At 35.2% G+C, this 20,482-nt stretch overlaps 1 long non-coding RNA gene across 2 annotated transcripts; it reads left to right on the top strand.

Moving 5' to 3' along the window:
• Positions 1-4: 4 nt before the first annotated feature.
• On the top strand, positions 5-12,410 carry LOC131514395 (uncharacterized). 2 transcript variants are annotated; one of them, XR_009263057.1, is made up of 6 exons: positions 5-339; positions 813-898; positions 1,276-1,396; positions 2,963-3,048; positions 11,260-11,358; positions 11,444-12,410. It is a non-coding gene; the product is annotated as an uncharacterized LOC131514395 (long non-coding RNA). The 2 variants fall into 2 exon arrangements; XR_009263056.1 differs by lacking the exon at positions 813-898 and having other exon boundaries at positions 14-339.
• The last annotated feature ends 8,072 nt before the right edge of the window (positions 12,411-20,482 follow it).

Below are 20,482 nucleotides of genomic sequence, written 5' to 3' on the forward strand. Positions count from 1 at the left end.
ATTCATTGGTGGCGGCACATCGAGAGGCCGGGCCCCCGCGAAAGCTGCGGACTCTCATTGGGCCGCGCGGCACGTCGGATCGCCTGACTGGCAGGAGGCAGCTGCAGAGGGGAGGGGAGCGCAGAAGGTGCAAAAGCTTTCTTCTTGCAGCCCAAGCTTTCCCTGGTTATTAGGCATGCCCAGTTGTGTGGAGCACTCCGTCTTCGGCTGAGGTGCGGTGAAAGGAGAGAGCGGGAAAAACACCCGTTTAGCAGAGAAGCTCGGGTCCAAGACAGCAAGGAAGATGAAGATGAAGACTGAGCGGCTGAGGGAATGAGAAAGCACCAGGGAAAGTATCAGGTAGACGGGACTTCACCTGCGTCCCTAAGGTACAGGTGTCCCCCTCTCCATCGTGCAGCTCAGACGCACTCCAGTGTGCAAGAATCAGCAGCGCACCGGGTCTGGAAATATCATGAAGACTGCTTGTGATCGGCGGCTGATATTTCCAACGAGCCTGACCTACATCTCGGAGACGCAGCAGGATGTTCATTGATAAACAAAGCGGCTCTGGGGCGATATTGTACAGCAACATGCTTCCAGTGTACAATCATTAGCGTATTGACTTAGTCCTGGTTCCCTTCCCATCCATCCCGCCTCCCCTAATCCCTATCTATAGGAAAGGTTCTGGGAGGGGCCTGCATTTTAAAACTAAAAAAGCGATATAATCAGTTAACTAGAGTTTGTGAAGGAATTGGGAAAACAGTGGAAGAAGGAAGAGTCCAGAAAATAGGTAACCACGGTTGCTCTAATTTCCCCCTTTCTCCTTATTTTAGATGTGACAGTGCGTTTCACCAGGTGCTGTGGCTGAGCTACTTTGTATCTATCCCACCTCTATTTAAAGGCGAGTTAAACCCTGCAGGTATCACCAACACTGGAAGCAGTGCCCATCCGTAATAATGGAGCCTGAAAATGCAGCTTGCATGCTTCAAGTGTTACAAAACAATCTTTCCACCGTCTTTTTTCAGACACATTCGTTTTCCAATTTGCCTCTCCTCCACTGTTTTCAGTGTAGAAGAATGGGGGCTAATTTCCCTACAAATAAAGCATGCTAAAACTTTTCTAAGTTCTCCTACTGTATTCAAATCTTTTCATTATTTTTCAAGATAAGGTTGGGAGAATATCTTTCACTTATATAATTTTTAAAATCTCAATGTGACTTCACATCCATTATCTCACTTTGCCTTCACAGAAGCACTCTGGAAAACATGGTATGAGTATTGCTTTCTCTCTTTGTAGGTATGGAAATGAAGGCGGAGACGGAGAAGTTCAGTGACCCAGAAGTAACAAATACAATCTCCTTGGCGCCATCCATGTTCATCCCACCCAGAAGCTGAGTGTATGTTACCATGGGGCCATGGTAAGGGAATATGTGGCTAACAAATGTGATAGGACTGTTAAAAGTTCATGACATAAGCTGTGATGACTTTGTGATATCAAATTTCATGATGCTGATAATTTTGTTTTCTGGCAGTAGGAAAAAACATCACATTTCTTTAGGAATTTTTTTTTTTAATCAAGAGCTTTCCTATGTAAAAACCTAACACCTTAAAACAGTCTGTGCTCCCAATAATGTTTTTTCTCTAGGTGTATAAAAGTATCTTCTGATAGAGGGATGGGTGAGATGCATGAAGGTAGTCAAAAGGTACAAACTTGCAATGATAAAATAAATAAGTCCTGGGATGTAATGTATAGCCTGATGACTGTAGTTAATAATGCTGTATTATATATTTAAAAGTTACTAAGGGATAGATCTTAAAAATTCTCATTGCAAGAAAAAAAAATGTTCAAAGCTTATAACTAGTTCATGCTAAAGTTGAGATTAAAATTAGAGTCCACTCAGCACCATTTAGCTCCAGACTGCACTGCTTTAGCCTACCTTTTTGTACATTAAATATTTAGCTTATTTATGTATATATGCATTCAATAAGTGTTTATTGAATATCAAAAGGAGCTAGCCTATCAGAAAGATTATTTTCTAATGGGGAAAGAAAAATAAAACTAAATGCACAAGAGAACTGGTAATTGCTAATTGCTGACTGCAGTAAAGCCCAAGAGGGGACCAAGCAAGGAGTTAAAAAATATAATGCAAGGAAAGACCTTTTTTTTTTTTTTTTTTTTGCAAGGTAGACTTGCAGTCTTGCTAAGGAGTTGACATTTAATGAAAAACCTAATGGAAAAGAAGAATCTATCTGTGTAAAATGAACAGAGAAAAGCATTCCAGGCAGATGAATTTGCCCATGCAAAAGCCATGTGACTAAAAAGAATTTGCCTATCCTCAGAACTGACTGGAGTCTATGTGACTGCAATGTTCTGGGTGAGAAAAGAAAAATATTAAAGGTGAGGGATGGAAGGGGACAAAATACCTAAGATTTGATGGTTGGAAAATAACTGAGATTTAATTTTAAGTGTTAGGGGGACCACAAAGGATTGTCATCACTCTGAATGTATGTGCTTCTCAAATGATCTCTTCTGGTTCATATTTTCAAAGAAGTTAAAATGTAGAATTAAGGATATGTGTAGAGAGTACTTGTCATTTTAGATGAGTGTGGGTAGGATGTTTCATAGTTGAAGGAAGTTGTGCATTCTGCACCTGGTTTGCTACAGAGACATGAAGGGAAACGTGCCACCAATCTTCAGAGAGGTAGCCAGGAACTACTATAGCAACGGAAGGTAGATAAGATGCTAACCACAGCTAATAAATTGTAAATATTTTGGAATGAATATAAATTAGAAAAATTATTGTGCAATAATTACAACTGCATCTTGCATTGTAGCATGTCAAGAGATTAAAAGCCTATGACGTTGAGAGGGACATGTACAAACGCGATTTCACGAATCAGAAAGATGCAGTAACTCTTGCTATGTTCAGCAACAGCAATTACATTATTCATCGACAGGTTTTTTTTTTCTTCCATGATTAAAGGTGCACTAAGAAGATAGTATGGAGATCTGTCGGAGGGCTGATTTTATTATACAATGTCTCTGGATATCCAGGTCATTATAAATATGGTAAGCTAACTTTTACTTTTAGTTATTATCAAAAAGATTTATAATTTTATTTTCCCAGGTAAACTCTCAGCAAATGCCTAAAAATATATTCTAACAGAAATAAAAGTGTTAATGTAGCTTTAAAACGATTTTTTTTTTTTTTTTTTTTTGTGAATGCTAACCTAATCTTTAGGATCATTTGTGTATTTAGCACATGACGGACATATAAAATAACAACATACACACTACATTGACCCTTAAAAAATCAGTATGCTTCAGAATTGACTCAAAGGTATTGCCTGTTTCCAAACAGGATATGACTGAATAAAGGCAAATTTTTCAATTACCCTATGCATACACTTATCCAGCATCAGATCTATGTGTTTTAAATAAATGACTCTATGTCACTGTGTATTCTCCATTTATTTCGCATATAAATATTTTATAGATATAATTATTTAGTGGATATTCTCAGAGTAACATTATTAATGCAAAAATTGAATCAACATAAATGTAAATAAATTGAGATCCTTCTATAGATGATTGTGGAATAGAATATTATGTCCCAATACATGAATAAATTACAACTACTGATAAGCCCTCTTCTTCTGATGGTGTAAATAACTTAACCAAAATTACCATTGAATTGATTTGTATATCTTAGAAAAGATATATCCCATTTTCAATATGAGTTCTAGTCCTGACAAAAACATTTTAAGATATTTCATTTACTGTACTATTATTTCAATGATAGTATATTATGGAAAATTTTGCACCAACTAAATTTGGTTTTGAAGGATGATCAAGGTATGTGCTGTAGAATATGTCCTGCAGTTATGTACAAACTGTGTATTCAATACTTTCACAAACCCTTATAAGAAAGGCCAAGTTAAAGGGCATTTACTCAGGCTTATTTTTGCAGACTAACAAAAAGTGCCCAAATGGTATTATTAAATAAAACACTATTTTTATTTCAGAGTTCTCATCAACTTTAGGGATACCTCACCAGCCTAACTACTTACTCCAAGGATTTAGTAGAAGACACAAACAATAAGAATCATGGGTTAATAAAATTATAGTAGCTCAATAATTTATGTAATGATAATGGAGACTTAAGGCATTAGTATTTACTAAAGTTTCTAATGCGTTGGTACCTAGGATAGAGTATAATAAAGGCCCAAAATATTGACTGACATATTTTCACCTAGTGAAGACTCTGGCAGAGCCCACTAATAAAAGGTGCTGGTTTAATATTTCTATTTATTTTAGTTTCACTAACTAGATAATTGAAATCAGTTCCAGTTTCCTTTTTCACTTCCATGATATATTTTAGGGTTTCCAGGAAGGAAGAAGGGAATTAAGACTTGTCTGTGAAATAACCAATAGCAGAAGTAGCATGTGCCATGAGAAATCTCATATGTAATGCTTTCCGAGCTAGAATGTATACTATATGCTAATATGTCACAGCACAAAATGAAAATTCACCACTCAAAGCTGGTCTATGTATATACAGGGGAAAAGTGTTTTCTGATTGGGAAGGTTTCAAATTAGCATATTGGATTTAAGCTGACACAAATGTATAACTAAAGGACAGCAGAAAAGAGAGAACAGAAGTGATATATGTTGAGAGCCTACTCTTGTGTTTGGAATACTGCTTTTTTGAATCCTCATAAGTATAAGGAGGGAAGGCCAAGAACTGCAAAAGACCCCAAATATCCAAACCAATATTGAAAAAGAAATAGAGAGTTGGAGGACTCACATTTCTTGGTTTCAAAACTTACTACAAAGCTACAGTAATCATAAAAGTGTCTACTTGCATAAGTATTGACAGATAATGGAATACAGATAATGAAATAGAATTGAGAATCCATAGGAAAGTTATATATTTAAGGCCAAGTGATTTTCAAAAAAGATGCCAAGACCATTCAAAGAGGAAAGAATAGTCTCTTCAGCAAATGGTGCTGGGACAATTGTATACCTAAATGCAAAAGAATTAAGGTGGACCCCATCTCACACTATATACAAAAATTACCCTAAAATGGATCAACAGCCTAAGTATAAGATGTAAAGCTATAAAACCCTTAGAAGAAAACATAGAGGTAAATCCTCATGACCTTGGATTGGCAGTGGAGTCTTAGATATGACACCAAAAACACATGCAACAAAAGAAAAAATAGATGAATTGCACTTCATCCAAATTAAAAACTTTTGTGCATCAAAGTACATTTGACTATCCAAAATGAAAAGACAATTTATAGAATGAGAGGAAATATTTACAAATAATATCTAATAAAGGCCTTGTATCCAGAATATATAAAGAACTCTCACAACTCATCAACAAAAAGACAACCCAATTTAGAATATTGGCAAAGGACTTGAATAAACATTTCTCCAAAGAAGATACGCAAATGGCCAACAAGCATATGAAAAGATGCTCAACTGCATTGATCATCAGAAAAATGAAAATCAAAATTACAGTAAGTACAACATCATACCCACTACAATGATTACTATTTCAAAAAAAAGGAAAATAATGTTTTCGCAATGATATGAAGAAACTGGAATTCTCATACATTGCTGATGGGAGCATAAAATGGTGCAGTAGTTTGATAACTTCTCAAAATTTAAGCATAAAATTATCATATAACCCAACAATTCCACTCCTAAGGGTATATGCAAAGGAATAGAAAACTGGTACTCCAACAAATACATATACTCATACATTTATTGAAGCATCATTCACAAAAGTCATAAGATGGAAACAGCCCAAATTCATCATTCATTGGATGGATTAACAAAATGTGATATATCCATACAATGGAATACAATTCAGCCACAAGAGAAATGAGGTACTGATATGTGTTACAATGCAGACAAACTGAAAATGTTACACTAAATAAAGATAGATGCAAAAATTCATATATTGTATGAATCCATTTACTTGCAATAGCCAGAACAAATAAATCCATAGATTCAGAATGCAGACTGAAAGAGATGTCAGTATTGGAGGGGAGGTGGAAATGGGAGTGACTGCTTAATGGGAATGGGTTTCCTTTTGGAATGAGAAAAATGTTTTTCAACTGGATGGAAGTGGTGTTTACAACACATTGTGAATCTACTAAATGTCACTGAATTGTTCACTTTAAAACAGTTAATTTTGTTATGTGAATTTCAGCTAAACAAAATAAAAATGTAGAATATTTTTAAAATTTTTTTTAACATTTATTTATTTGGGGGGGAAGGGGCCAAGAGAGAGGGAGACAGAAGATCCAAAGCACTCCAAGCTGACAGCAGAGAGCCTGACATAGGGCTTGAACCCACAAACTGCAAGATTATGACCTGAGCCGATGTCGGAAGCTTAACTGACTAAGCCACCCAAGCACCCCTGGAATAAATTTGTAAAAATAAGTATAGAAGCAGAAAATGCTGCTGTAAGACCTCAAGTTTGGAAATATGTAGAATGCATCTTTATTTCACTTACTGATGGAGATTCCAGGGCTAATAAATCCCCCACGTTGTTCACTTTTTTCTGGTTAAACACTGTTCTCTTTCATTCAATTCTTTTCTCAAAGTCACTACACAATGATATAGCAGAATTGGAGGTTTACTTAGTTGAAAGGGATTTATGCTTGTGTGTGTACATGTATAAAGAATAAAGAACTTAACTTCATTCATGACATCAAGCTACGCTTGCTAATTACATGAGAGGACTTGGAAAGTTTCAGGTATTTCTTAAAAAATATAATAGAAATGCAAATAGGACGGCAGCATAATCTGGTCAAGTTGACCAGGGAGTTGAAATTTTAAAGGAGTGAAATCAATCTTGTGTTCATTGGGCACCAAATAACTTGAGACTTTTAGGAGCAAGCAGCATTATGGAAATGAAAAATAAATAAAATAAACAAGTCTATCAGTAATTTCCAATTTAATCCTAATTTGCTCTAAACCAAGAATAGACAAATACTTTAAGCCCATAATATTTATTAAATATTGGTTCCTTAGAAACCTAGCTCATCAAAAGCTACTTACACAGCAAATCAACCACGAAGAATTTTTTAAATAGATTTCACCGCAAATAGACATTCGGTAAATTTTGTTTGGATCTAAACTTGTTCTCCTATTTAATTAAAAGATTCTCAAAAATTTTTTGCCCTGAGTACCAATTAAGTAATCCAATTCTTCAACAAAATGTTGAAGCCTTACCGCACTCACTCACTATACACATGGGCGCATGTGTACAGACGCACACTTTATCCTTCTCGCTTGTTAATTGTAAGTTTCTTCATGCAGCTTTCTGTTGGCCTCATCTGTCCACTTTCTGGCGAGCTAAACCAAAACAATCATAATCTAACTCTGCAGGCAGAGGTCTGGGACTAGGAGTGTGATCCTGACACTTCTAAGACGCAGACAGGAGCAGAGCCCTAAGGAAATACCAGAGACATTAACGAGCAGGAAGGCTCACCATTCTAGAGTAACTAGATTTCACTATCCATCTCTCCTGATTTGGGGAATTCCCTTAGGAACAGGTAGATGAGATAAGACACATATATATTCATTTGCCCTTAAGAGAAGTATATCAATCGGGCACCTGGGTGTCTCGGTTAATCGGCCAACTTTGGTTAAGGTCATGATCTCATGGTTCATGAATTCAAGCCCCGGGTCAGGCTCTGTGCTGACAGCTCAGAGCCTGGAGCCTGCTTTGGATTCTGTGTCTCCCTCTCTCTCTGCCCCTCCTCTACTCGCACTCTGTGTTTCTCGAAAATAAGTAAATGTTTAAAAAAGAGAACTATATCAATACCAGTCATTTATGTAATTCTTACTATAAGCCAGACTTACATCAGTTTTTATATTACTTATCTACTATGCAATGAGTCAAGAATTTAGCGACTTATACGAATAAACCTTGGTTATATTACACAACTTATGAGGTTCAGGAATCTGGGGTTAATTTAACTGGGTGGTTCTGACTTAAGATCTAATGAGGGTGCAATCAAAATTTTGCCTAATGCTGGAGTCATCTGAAGGCGTGGCTAAGATACAGCACTCATCCAACATAGCTGTTAGCCAATGGCCTCATATTACCACAGATTTAGTATCTTAAGACAACAAAAAGTCATTATCTTATAGTTTTGTAGTTCAGAAGCTTCACATGGGTCTCACTGGGTTAAAATATATGTATGCCATCAATGCTGTCTTTATACCATTTTTATGGGAGGTCTGTCTTTTCCATATTCTTTCTTTATCTTTAAAGACAGCAACAGCAGATTGCATCCTTCTCACATTGCATTACTCTGACCTCTCTACTTCCCTCTCTACTTTCGAGGACCCTGATAATTTCATTGAGCCTACTTATATTATCTAGAGTGGTCTCCCTATTTTAAGGTCAGCTGATTAACAATCTTAATTCCATCTGCAGTTGTAGGAGGCTGTATAACACCCCCCTCAAATGCCCATGTCCTCATTCCCAGAGCTTGTGACTATGTTACCTTACATGGAAAAGGAAACTTTGCAAATGTAATTAAGTGAAGGACCTTGAAATGACAAGATTATTCTGGATTATACAGATGGGGACCTGGCATCATCACAAAATGGAGGCATGGGGGTCTGAGAAAAAAAGAGAAAAGGAGAGACAGAGACAGAGAGACAGACATAGAGAAAGATAGGGAGGAGAGGGAAGGAAATTAATAGAGAGGGAGATAAAGGAAGGAAGAAAAAGAAGAGAAAGAGATAATGAGGAGAGCAAGAGAGAAATGTGAAGCTGTTTTTCTGAAAATGGAAGAAGAAGCCACCAGCCAAAGAATGTGGCCTCTAGAAGACTAAAAAAGACAAGGAAACAGATTTTGTTCTAGAGCCTTCAGAAACAATGCAGCCCCACAGACCCATTTTATACCTCTGACCTCCAAAACTATAAAATAATAAAGTTGTATTGTTTTGAGCTACTAAATTTGTGGTATATTGTTACAATATACTAATTCAGTGCAATCCTGACATATTCACAGGGTCGTGGGATTAGGTTGTAGACATAGATGGGAGGCCATTATTCTGCCTACCACAGCATCCATATTTTTAGGCACATGAATTTCTAAGTATACATTCCTGTAATTATAGTGGTCAATGAAGAATTGTCTTCTATTTAAATGAAAATAATTTTCATGCATGATGATGTCCATTATTTCAAAACTGTATTGACTTGCTGGTGGCAGGGTAATGGTTTTCAAAAGCTTTTTCCTTTCTTAAAATTCTCTGATAAATTCCCCATAAAAAGAAAAAATTATTTCTACAAAGCAGCCAAATGGAAATGTGACTGAGCTCAAAATATATAATATTCTCCCATGAATACTAATACATCCTTTCATTAAAAATAAAATACAGCTCAGCTAAAAGTATTGGCAGTGCACTGTTTCACCAATGTTTATGGAGTGTTCTTTGGCATAAGTTAAAAAAAATGTACTAAAGTCTCAAAGATGCCTTGTAGAAAGTAAAATGAGAGGAAATTTTAATTTCCTACAAGGGAAACCAAAAGAACAAGTAAAACCAGATCAATGATGAAAAAAAATAGAGAAAATCCAAATGGTACACCCACATCATGTGACAGAAAATCTTTAAATAAAACTAATCAAAGTACAGGCTAGAATAGCTAAGAGCACTGAGAATAATCTAATGTTATTCAAGATAAACATTGATTTCAATTAGTTTTCTATATTCAACACTGAAGGCAAAAGTGTCATTCAGGGAAAGGCAAAACAAGATATTGCTATTGACAATTAAACACAAACCAAGTTTAAGAGACGTTTAGGATTGACAAACTTTCATAAGGTATTCAGGGACACTTAATCCAACTAGATTGATTTCTAGGGAAAATATGTGATTTTATATTCAGTAGAATCATATACATTATTGTACAGGCAAAAGGCTTTTAATGTATTTTTACATCCTTACAAACAATTACAGCAGCAGACAGGGCACTTTATAAGGCCTTCATGAATTTAATCCTTATATTTTTGTGCCTGGACTTGCAGAGAGGTCTTCAAGTCTTTATTCACCAACGTGATTGCAAAAGCTATTCAGACTATTTTCTTGGAAGGCAATGTCTAAACATGAATTAAAACTTTTGGATTCAACCTTTTTCATTTTCACCTGGAAAGCTGAATCTGGTGAAGATAGATTTTAAAACATTATTTCAAATCAGAGCATTTTAAGAACAATTCTGATTGTTTGCATATTTGAGATAAAGTCTAGCTCAATGGGTATTTGTTGAACTGAATGTATTTCTTCTGAACTGTAACTGAGACAAGAAAAATGGAAAAATGACTAATAGAAAGATGAATGCCAAACCACCAATCATTCCATAAAAATACTGGCATCCCTGGGTATTGAAAAGAATTTACATTTCCATCTCCTTTCCTTAATCCTTCCCTTCTTTCCTTCCTTTTTTCCCCTTTATAATGCTGATTGAGTGTCTACTATGTCCAGGCATTGTACACTGAGGTAAAAGAAATATGGTCCTCACTTTCATAAGGCTTTCAGACTCGTGGATAAAGTAAGCAGATAGAAATCAAACAAGAAAAAAATAGATAAGTGTCATTGGTAGTTAGTGTTATGAAGGGAAAATTTGAGTCTTCTGAGAAAGAACAGGGGGTTGACAGAAGGAGGCAGATTTGTTTGGATTATCAGGAAGATGTATCAAAAAAAAGTGATATTAGGGGCACTTGGGTGGTTCAGTCAGTTGAGTGTCAGACTGCAAAGCTCATTTCATGATCTCGCAGATCGTGGGTTTGAGCCCTGCATCGGGCTCTGTGCTGACAGGAGCCTGCTTCCGATTCTGTGTCTCCCTCTCTCTCTCTCTTCCCCTACCCCATTCACACTCTGTCTATATCTCTCCCTCAAAAATAAATAATTTTAAGTGATATTGAAGTAAAATCTGAAAGATAAGGAGTTATCCAGGGGAGGAATGGAGTTAGGACCCTCTAGGCAGAGAACATGGTATGTGCTAAGACCAGGCAGTGGGAGAAAGTTTAGTGTAACCTTAGATAACTGAAGGCATACGAGAAGTATACTGCAATGTTACAGAGAGAGGCAGACAAGAACCAGATAAAAATTTTAGCTGGTCACACTGATTCAAAGATATTTTACAGGACCTCTTGTAAGTAGTAGGCCATGGGATTAATTTCTTCCCAAAGTTATACAAACTTATGTATCACATGCAATTTTTTCCCTCTTTCCTTTAAACAGAAGGAACATCCTTCTCCCTTCTTTCCTCCATGTGCTCCTTGTGATGACTGGAGCTCTAGCAGTCATCATGGACCATGAGCTTGAGAATCATACCAAATGGTGAGTGGGAAGGACTTAGGTTCTCTAACAGCTTCATAGAAACATCATACCATCTCTGGATTACTTAATTCTACATTTATTTTAGGAAAGGCACACAACAAACTTTTTGAAGCAATGATTTTTGGGCGGATTTCTGTTATTGCAGCCAATACCTAATGCAGGAGACTGATGTAATCAAATAAGAGATAGCAATAGCCTGTACTATCACGATAGTGGATATGGAGAGAAAAGGACATGTTCAAGATGTATTTTGAAGGTCGAGAACAAAGGAGTTAACAATAGACTGGATATGGCAGGGTGAGGGAAATAGAAATGTCAAAAATTAATCCAAGATAAGTGACCTGAACCACCACGAACAACCATTTGATAGATGGTGTCATCATTACTGAATGGGGACAAACTGAAGAGGCAAGACTTGAGAAGAAATAAAGACTTCACTTTGGACATATTTCAGAAATATGAAGTCCTTCCATCATATTTGTTTTAAGTCTGTGCTAAATCTATGAAGCAATGTATATATACCTTCAGAAATGAAGGTATTCACTAAATTCATCATAACATTCATAATTAATCATAATTTCACCAGAAGATCTATAACCTATGAGTTTAGGGATTCTCACTGAACCTGAGCTGTTTCTTTTTTTATTTTTTTTCCTTTATCTTACTCATAAGTAGATTAAGTTGCAGTGCAAACATGCCATTTCCTTTTGGTTGTTATGTATTCTAGAGGAAAAAAGAGAACACCCAAACAGGACCTATATTTAAACCAGAAGCTTCTCTCATTTTTCTCTAAAGGGAATACTAATGTTTTTGAAAGCTAGTGATTTACAATGTTATCTAATTCAAACCTTAGTCATAGGGCTTGTCATCATCATTTTCCAGATGGGTAACTTAGAGAAGTTAAGAAATGTCACCAAGGTTACAAAGCTGGAATATAGCAGAACAAAAATTCAAAGCTAATCGGCCACATCCCGAGGTCTGTGTTCCTACTGCTAAAAATTGCTTCTCTCTTGCATGTTCCTCCTATAAGTAAAGCCAAACAGATTCCAAGATACTGTCTTCATGCTAATTAATTATAATAATGAAACTTCCTTTTGCAAATATATTTACATATTTATCCATACATATTTATGTATGTACACTCTGAACATTTTCTAATAAAGAACAATATATAAAGAGTTCAACCAGAGTAGAGCTTCTCATGAGAAACCCTATATCTCTTGGTCGCCCCTGGCATTGATTAAATTGAAGTTAAAAAAATTATAATTTAGTTCCATCTTCAGACAGTCCATTATCAAAGCATAATGCCTTTTAAATGAGTTGAAAGAAAAGCCCATAGGCAGTAAAAAGTAGTAAAATCAGGAATGATAGTCTAGTGTGTGATATTTAAATGAGAAGTAAGAGGAGTAAATAAAAGGGCACTGCCAATTCGAGCCAGGAGAAATTACAATACATCCACCGGGGAAAAGGCTGGAATACGTTTTTATGGAAAAAATAATAATTTAGTGATATGGGCAATTCTTTCCCCTAGAAAATACCCTTCTTTTCCCTTAGGAAATGTCCTTCATTTTAAAATAAAATAAAGAAAATTATCATAATTTTCTTTAGCATAACAATTATTCAGTATCCAGGAGTTTAGTTATTTTACTATCCACATAGTGTAAACCATCATGCAAATTGTTTGTCCTAAGTATTAGAATCAAAGGGAAAGGGGTTATATAAAAACACAAACTATATAATGTTTACAGTCATTGGAAACTCATTATATGAAAGAATTTGCACTTGATTGATAAGTAGATACAAAAGAGAAATTAATAGTGTCTTACCTCAAGGAGTTCTCTTCTCAGTGAAAGTAATATATATATAAATGGGGGTGTATGTATATGTACATGTATATGCATATATATATATATATATATATATATATAACAGTATTTAAGTAAAGGCTCTCATTATAGGTATGCTATATTTATTTTTTTTAAATTTTTTTAATGTTTATTTATTTTTGAGAGAGACAAAGCATGAGCAGCGGAAGGGCAGAGAGACAGGGAGATACAGAATCTGAAACAGGCTCCAGGCTCTGAGCTGTCAGCACAGAGTCAGAGGTGGGGCTTCAATTCACGAACCGTGAGATCCTGACCTGAGCTGAAGTCAGTTGCTTAGACGACTGAGCCACCCAGGCACCCCACGTATGCTGTATTTCTAAATCAGTAAGACAAGCTTCACTGCTTACGAACTTACTTGGTGTATAGAGTTCACTACTAATGGTTTGTGAGAGGAATAAACAAATATTTAATATACATATAGATTATATTTCGTTATAAGTGGTCTTCAATTTGCACTCAGTTGGCATGTTTGAACATAGTATATTGACTACCCAACCATTTTAAGCTTTAAATGAAGATTTTCCAGCTGACTACCGAACAATTAGAGCAACACTTTACCCCCTGTCCTCATTCGGTACTTTTCCTTCTCAGTGATGTTTCCTAACTTATTTTGGGCTTCATCAGGCCACCCTCCTCCTAGTCTATGCCCCTTTTAAATCAGGAAACTGTCCACTTTCAGTGACAGGCGATTTTTCTCTGGAGTCTTCTTTCTTTGCTGTCTCCAAATCACTTGGGCAAGTTCCTGTCTTGATTCCCTCAGGTGTTGGAATAGATAAGACTGGACAATGGCTTGCCACCTGGGGGTTCCCAAGTTACCTGCTTGAACAAAGGTTAGTATCCCTAGCCCTCTTCCGAATTTAACCCCTGGTTTGTCCAATCTTGCCCCAAAACTTCCAGATAGGCACTTTTTTTTTGGTATATTAGAAGTTACATTACTGTTTGATGTCAATTTTACATTTAAAAAGTATTGTCCTAGTAATATCTTTTTCTTAATAAAGACTTTTCTCCAACTTTCCACTTTTTCTATTAATTTATCTTATTAATAACTTTTTTTTTTCAACAGAAAGCATTTGTTTCTTAGTTCTGGAGGCCGGAAGTCTAAGATGAAGGTGCCGACAGATCTGGTATCTGATGAGATATACGTTTTTCCTAAAATAACTGTATCTTACAGAATGTATTATTTTGATCAAAACAGAAATTGCAATATTTTTTCAAATAAATAGTTAGAGCTTACTGCTATTTTAAGTGTATTTTAATGCATTGGGAAAGAAATAAACTTTAAAAGACTTCTGTAAAAGTGAAATTAGTGTACATAAACACTACTTTTAAGTATGGTGGCAATTTAAGGCCAATAGCTATTTTAAAAATTTTTTGTACTTGTCTGGCATTTGGACATATTTTTCTTCTAGTGCCAAAAAACTGCCTAATTGAAAATATAGAAATACATTTTAAAACCTCAATGAAAAGTAATTTTTAATTTAAAATTAAGTTTGTTGGGGTTCTTCAGTGGTTCAGTCGGTTGAGCGTTCAACTTTGGCTCAGGTTATGATCTCACAGCTCATGAGTTCGAGCCCCACATCAGGCTCTCATTAGGAGCCAGCTCAGAGCCTGGAGCCTGCTTCGGATTCTGTGTGTCTGTCTCTCTCTGCCCCTCCTCTGCTCGTGCTCTGTCGCTCTCTCTCAAAAATAAATAAACAATTAAAAAATTTAAAAAATAATAAAATTAAGTTTGTTTTGTACATAATGTGTATAGCTTTAAAGTTAAAATTTAAAACAGTGGACTGATAGTAATATTTCCTTATGTGTTAATATAGAACACAAAGAGCAGATATTCTGGGAGGCTTCCATGTATAAACTATTTTTACTCTATGAAAGCAGAAGAAAGCTTTCTTGAAGCAGCACATTCTAGTCTCACACTGCATACCCATTCAAATAAGAAAAGATCAAATTACAGGTCAGATAAAAATTATCATTTTTCCAAAGGAAAGGTTTCTGGCATATTGGCAAACAAATTCTACTTTTTCTAGTTATACGAATGTAGGTTCAGAATAATTCTACGCGAAAATGTATTTTACCAAATGTGACACAAGAAAATTTTACAATATAAAGAGATTATGATCAGGTGAAAGAATGAAAATGATTGAAAGAATTACCTCCTGAAATCTCCAATCTGAGAGTGTTGTACAGTTGAGTTCAATTCAAATTTCTTAGCGCAGCCTTATTCATATTCCATACCATATGTTTCAGAGTAGGGAATTAAGCATTGCCATCATTTTAAGAAGTTAACATAAGTGAGCCAAAACTTAATTTTTTAACATTACTATTCCAATTATAGATAAAAATGTAAAAATCATAAGTTAAATATAAGCAAATATGCTCATCAGTATATTAAAATAGTTTCTAGTCATCAAGTGTGATTAATTCTTGGGAATTCAAAGGTAATTTAGTAAAAGAATATAAATTTACATTTAAGGGCAGGTTTGAAGACTAACTCAGCTACTTACTGGACATTTAACTCTGTCAAGTTAATGAAACTTGCCATCCCTCACTTTCCTTATTCATAACACAGGGCTAATGTTATGTATCTCAGACAGGTGTTGTGTAGGTTTAGGTTGGTTAATACTGTTAAACATTTAAGATAATGTCTGGAAAATTGTAAGAGTTCAATATTTGTTAGGTAGTAGTAGTAGTAGTAGTAATTAAGTTAATATATTTATTAGATAAAGGATTAATAACAATTTAACACAGTATATCAGTAGAAAGAAATAAACATAAATATAAATTGAAAAGGCACTCCATAAAAAATGCAACACCTATTACAGCAAACTAAAAAACAATAGGAAGATGAATTAATTTACTTAGGTTGAGAGAGTATACAAGGCTTAAACTCATGATTTATATAATATTATAATATTATAGACATTCTTATTTATTCCAACATCCTCACTCACCTACTTCCCCTGCTCATAGAACACTACATTAAATAGCTATGTACAGGTAGAAGAATGGAAGATTTTGAGGGAGAATTTAGAAATCAGGCACATCACTTTTGTGCACATTCCTTTGACCCCGGGACTCAGCCACCTGGTCCCACCTAATAATAGGCAGAATGATAAATGTAGTGTGACAAAGAGAAAAATATGATAATATTGGTGAGCTCACATAATGTTGTGAGCACTGCCACACACCTACTAATGCAAATGTTGGGATTTTTTCAATATCTTAATAATATAAACAGGATAAGTTATGTCATTTTTCATGTATATGAACCCATCTCTAAGATAACCTTTTTACAAGCAGAGCATAAATATTTAAAATATTGAGAGATATTTCCAAATTAGCCTCCTTTTTTTTTTTCTAAATAAAGATTTTTTTTTCACAGAGAAGTTAAGGTCACAGTAAAATTAAGAGGATAGTATAGAGATTTCCCATATGCCCCATGGCCCCACACATTCATAACCTATCCCATTACCATCATCCCACCAGAGTGGTACATAAATTAAAGGATAAACATACATTGATGCATCGTTATTACCCAAAGCACATAATTATCATTATGGGTTCACTCTTGGTGTTGCATATTCCATGGGTTTCGACAGATGTGCAATGACATGTATCCATTATTATGCTATCATAGAGAATCATAGAGACTCTATGCTATCATAGAGATTTTTTCACTGCCCTAAAAATCCTCTGTGCCCTGCTTATTCATCACCCTCACCCAACTCTTAGCAACCACTGATCTTTTTACTGTCTTCACAGTTTTGCCTTTTCCAGAATGCCATATAGTTGGAATACTACAGTATGGTGCCTTTTCAGACTGGCTTCTTTAACTTAATAATATGCACTTAAGCTTCCTTCATGTCTTTTCATACCTTGATAGCTCATTTCTTTTTAGTGATGAATAATATTTCATCAGGTGAATGTACCACTGTTTACTTATCCAGTCACCTACTGAAAGACATCTTGGTGGCTTTTAAGTTTCAGCAGTTATGAACAAAGCTGTTATAAACATCTGTGTGCAGGTTTTTGTATGGACATGTTTTCAACCCTTATGAGTAAATACCACGGAGCATGACTGCTGGATCATATGGTAAGAGTGTGTTTAGTTTTCTAAGAAACCACTAAATTGTCTTCCAAAGTGGCTGTACCATTTTGCATTCCCACCAGCAATGAGTGAGAATTCCTGTTATTCCACATTCTCGCCAGCATTTGGTGTTGTCAGTGTTCTGGATTTGTGTCCTGATTTTGTTCTGGTAAGTGTCCCTCCATTCCTTTTTTACTGATTTATGCTGCCATCAGTAATGTATCAAGTCCCTGTTTCTTCAGACTTTCATAAAGATAGTATGTTGTCAGACTTTTGGATTTTTGCTAATTTGATCATAGATGAAACATATTAGCAGTGTTATTTGAATTTGTGTTTATTTTATTAGGAAAGAGATTGAGTTGAGTATCTCAATATTTATGAGGCATTTTTATTTCCTTCTTTATGAACTCTGCTCATGTCATTGGTGATGACAAAAAGATTTTGGTGGTGTTTTTTAAAATATTCATAGGTACAGTTTATGTATTTTAAAAATGCCCACTATATTAGGAAATGCAAACACATTCCCAGTTGTTAGTGGTTGCTTTATATCTTAACCATTTATTGGTGTCCAATCTATATAGAAAAAAAGTTACAAATCTTAGCATATAGGTAAGTAAGTTTTCACAGACTTAACACACATGTAAAACCAATATATAGGGCAAGAAACAGAACTGTAGAGAAATCTCAAGAGAATCCCTTGTTATTCACCCTCCTGTTCTCTACTCAGTTTCCAAAGATAACCATTATTCTGTTTTCTAATATTATAGAGTAGTATGCAAGTTTTAAATATTTATGAAATTTAGGTCAAATTATATGTAATTTTTGTATCTTGCCTCTTATGTTTGTGATATTATATTTGTGATATTATTTATAATATTGTTTTTAAATTTCCTCCATGTTATTTGGGGTAGCAATTCATTATAATTGCATAACAATCATTATTATTACTATATAATATTGCATTATTTAAATTACACCACATTTACTTACCCATTTTGTTCTTGATGGACATTTGGGGAGTTGAGCTTGGGGCTGTTAAAAATAGTCTTTTGGTGAACATATGTACCAGTCCACCCAGGGACCTGGGAATAGACACATCCATCCATGTGTCCAGAGTTGGGTCTACAGAATTCAGCCTTTTATTTTTAAAATTATTTTTGTTAATGTTTATTTTATTTTTGAGAAAGAGAGACAGGGTGTGAATGGGGGAGGGACAGAGAGAGAGGGAGACACAGAACCTGAAACATGCTCCAGGCTCTGAGCTGTCAGCACAGAGCCCAACGTGGGGCTTGAACCCAAAAATGCAAGATTATGACCGAGCTGAAGTAGGACACTCAACCCACTGAGCCACCCAGGTGCCCCCAGAATTCAGTCTTAGCTGTGGAAACTGAAAGAGCCCTAGGGCTTTTTTCTAGCCCCTCTCATCCATGGCCCAGGGCCAGTTCTACATACCAAGGGAACAAAATATATAAGAAACTCATACAACTCAGTAGTAAAAACAAACAATCCAATTAAAAAATGGGCAGAGGATCCGAACAGACATTTTTCCAAAGAAGACATACATACAGCCAATAGGTACATGGAAAAAAATGCTTAGCATCATTAATCATCAGGATAATGCAAATGAAAATCACAATTAGATATCACTTCATACTTATGAGATTGGCTATCATCACAGAAACAAGAAATAACAAGTGTGGGCAAAGATGTGGAGAAAAGAGAACCCTCATGCAGTGGTAGTGGGGTATAAATTTACACTGTTACAGTGGAAAACAATATGAAGTCTCCCCTCATATTAAAAGTAGAACTACCATATGATCCAGCAATCCTATTTCTGGGTATGTATCCAAAGGCAATAAAATCTCTATCTTGAAAAGATATTCTTCAAGATATTAGCAGTTCATTGCAGTATTAGCCAAGACATGGAAACGATGTCTTGTTAAATATAAAGTATATTTAAAATATAGATTTTAAAAATACATAATGGAATATTATTCAGCCATGAGAAATAAGGACATCCTGCCATTTGGGACAACATGGATGAGACTTGAGGACATTACGCCAAGTTAAATCAGTTAGAGAAGGACAAATATTGTATGATCGCACTTATGTGTAGAATCTAAAATAAGCCAAACTCATAGAAAAGGAGACTATAGTGGTGCTTGCCAGGGGCTGGCAGAGGGGAAAATGGGAATGGGGAAATGTTGGCCAAAGAACAAACAACCAGTTATAAGATGAATCAGTTCTGGGGGGGGGTCTAATGTAAAACACGTGACTATAATTAACAATACTGTATTATACACTACTTGAAAGTTACTAAAAGAGTAAATCTTAAGTGTTCTCACCACACACACAGAAAAGAAAGTAATTATGTGAGGTGATGGATGTGTGAACTAATGCTGTTGTGGAGTTTAAATAAAAACTTGGAACTATTGGTGTTGTGGTAATCATTTTGCATTATATACATGTGTCAAATCATCACATTGTACGGCTTAAACTTACACAATGTCGTATGTCATTTATATCCCAATAAAGCTAGGAAAAATAAAAAAATGAAAGCATAGTCTGAATCAATCCAATTCTGTGAAATTTGTTTAAGCTTTCCTTATCGCTTAGCTTAAGATTTTTCGGTGAGAGTCTAGCTATTCTTACAAAATCTGTGACTTCTCATTGTTGCTTTCAGTGTTCTAAAGATATTAATTATGTCAAATTTTTTCAAATCATTTGTATTTCTTACTTTTTAAAAATCAGTTTGTTATATTAGCTCTTGAGAGAATTCTCATTGATTGCAGATAACTACATTTATATTTCTAATTCTAGTTTGTTTTTCCTTTATATGTTTTGAATTTTACATTATGAAATTTATTGTAAGAATATAAATTTAGGATTATTACATCTTCCTGATTGATTGATGTTTTCATATCACACATTTCAATGTTTTTGTGTGGAGCAATTTTTTTTCTAACTGAAAAATTCCATTAGTTTCTTTTTTTTAAATTAATTTATTTATCTTGAGACAGAAAAAGAAAGAGCATGAGCAGGGGAGAGGCAGAAAGAGAGGGAGAGAAAGAGAATCCCAAGCAGGCTCTGCACTCTCAGCATGGGACCTGATGTGGGGCTTGAACTCATGAACCATGAGATCATGACCTGA

The sequence above is a fragment of the Neofelis nebulosa genome, chromosome 6 (genome assembly GCF_028018385.1).
Source record: "Neofelis nebulosa isolate mNeoNeb1 chromosome 6, mNeoNeb1.pri, whole genome shotgun sequence".
Classification (NCBI taxonomy): domain Eukaryota; kingdom Metazoa; phylum Chordata; class Mammalia; order Carnivora; family Felidae; genus Neofelis; species Neofelis nebulosa.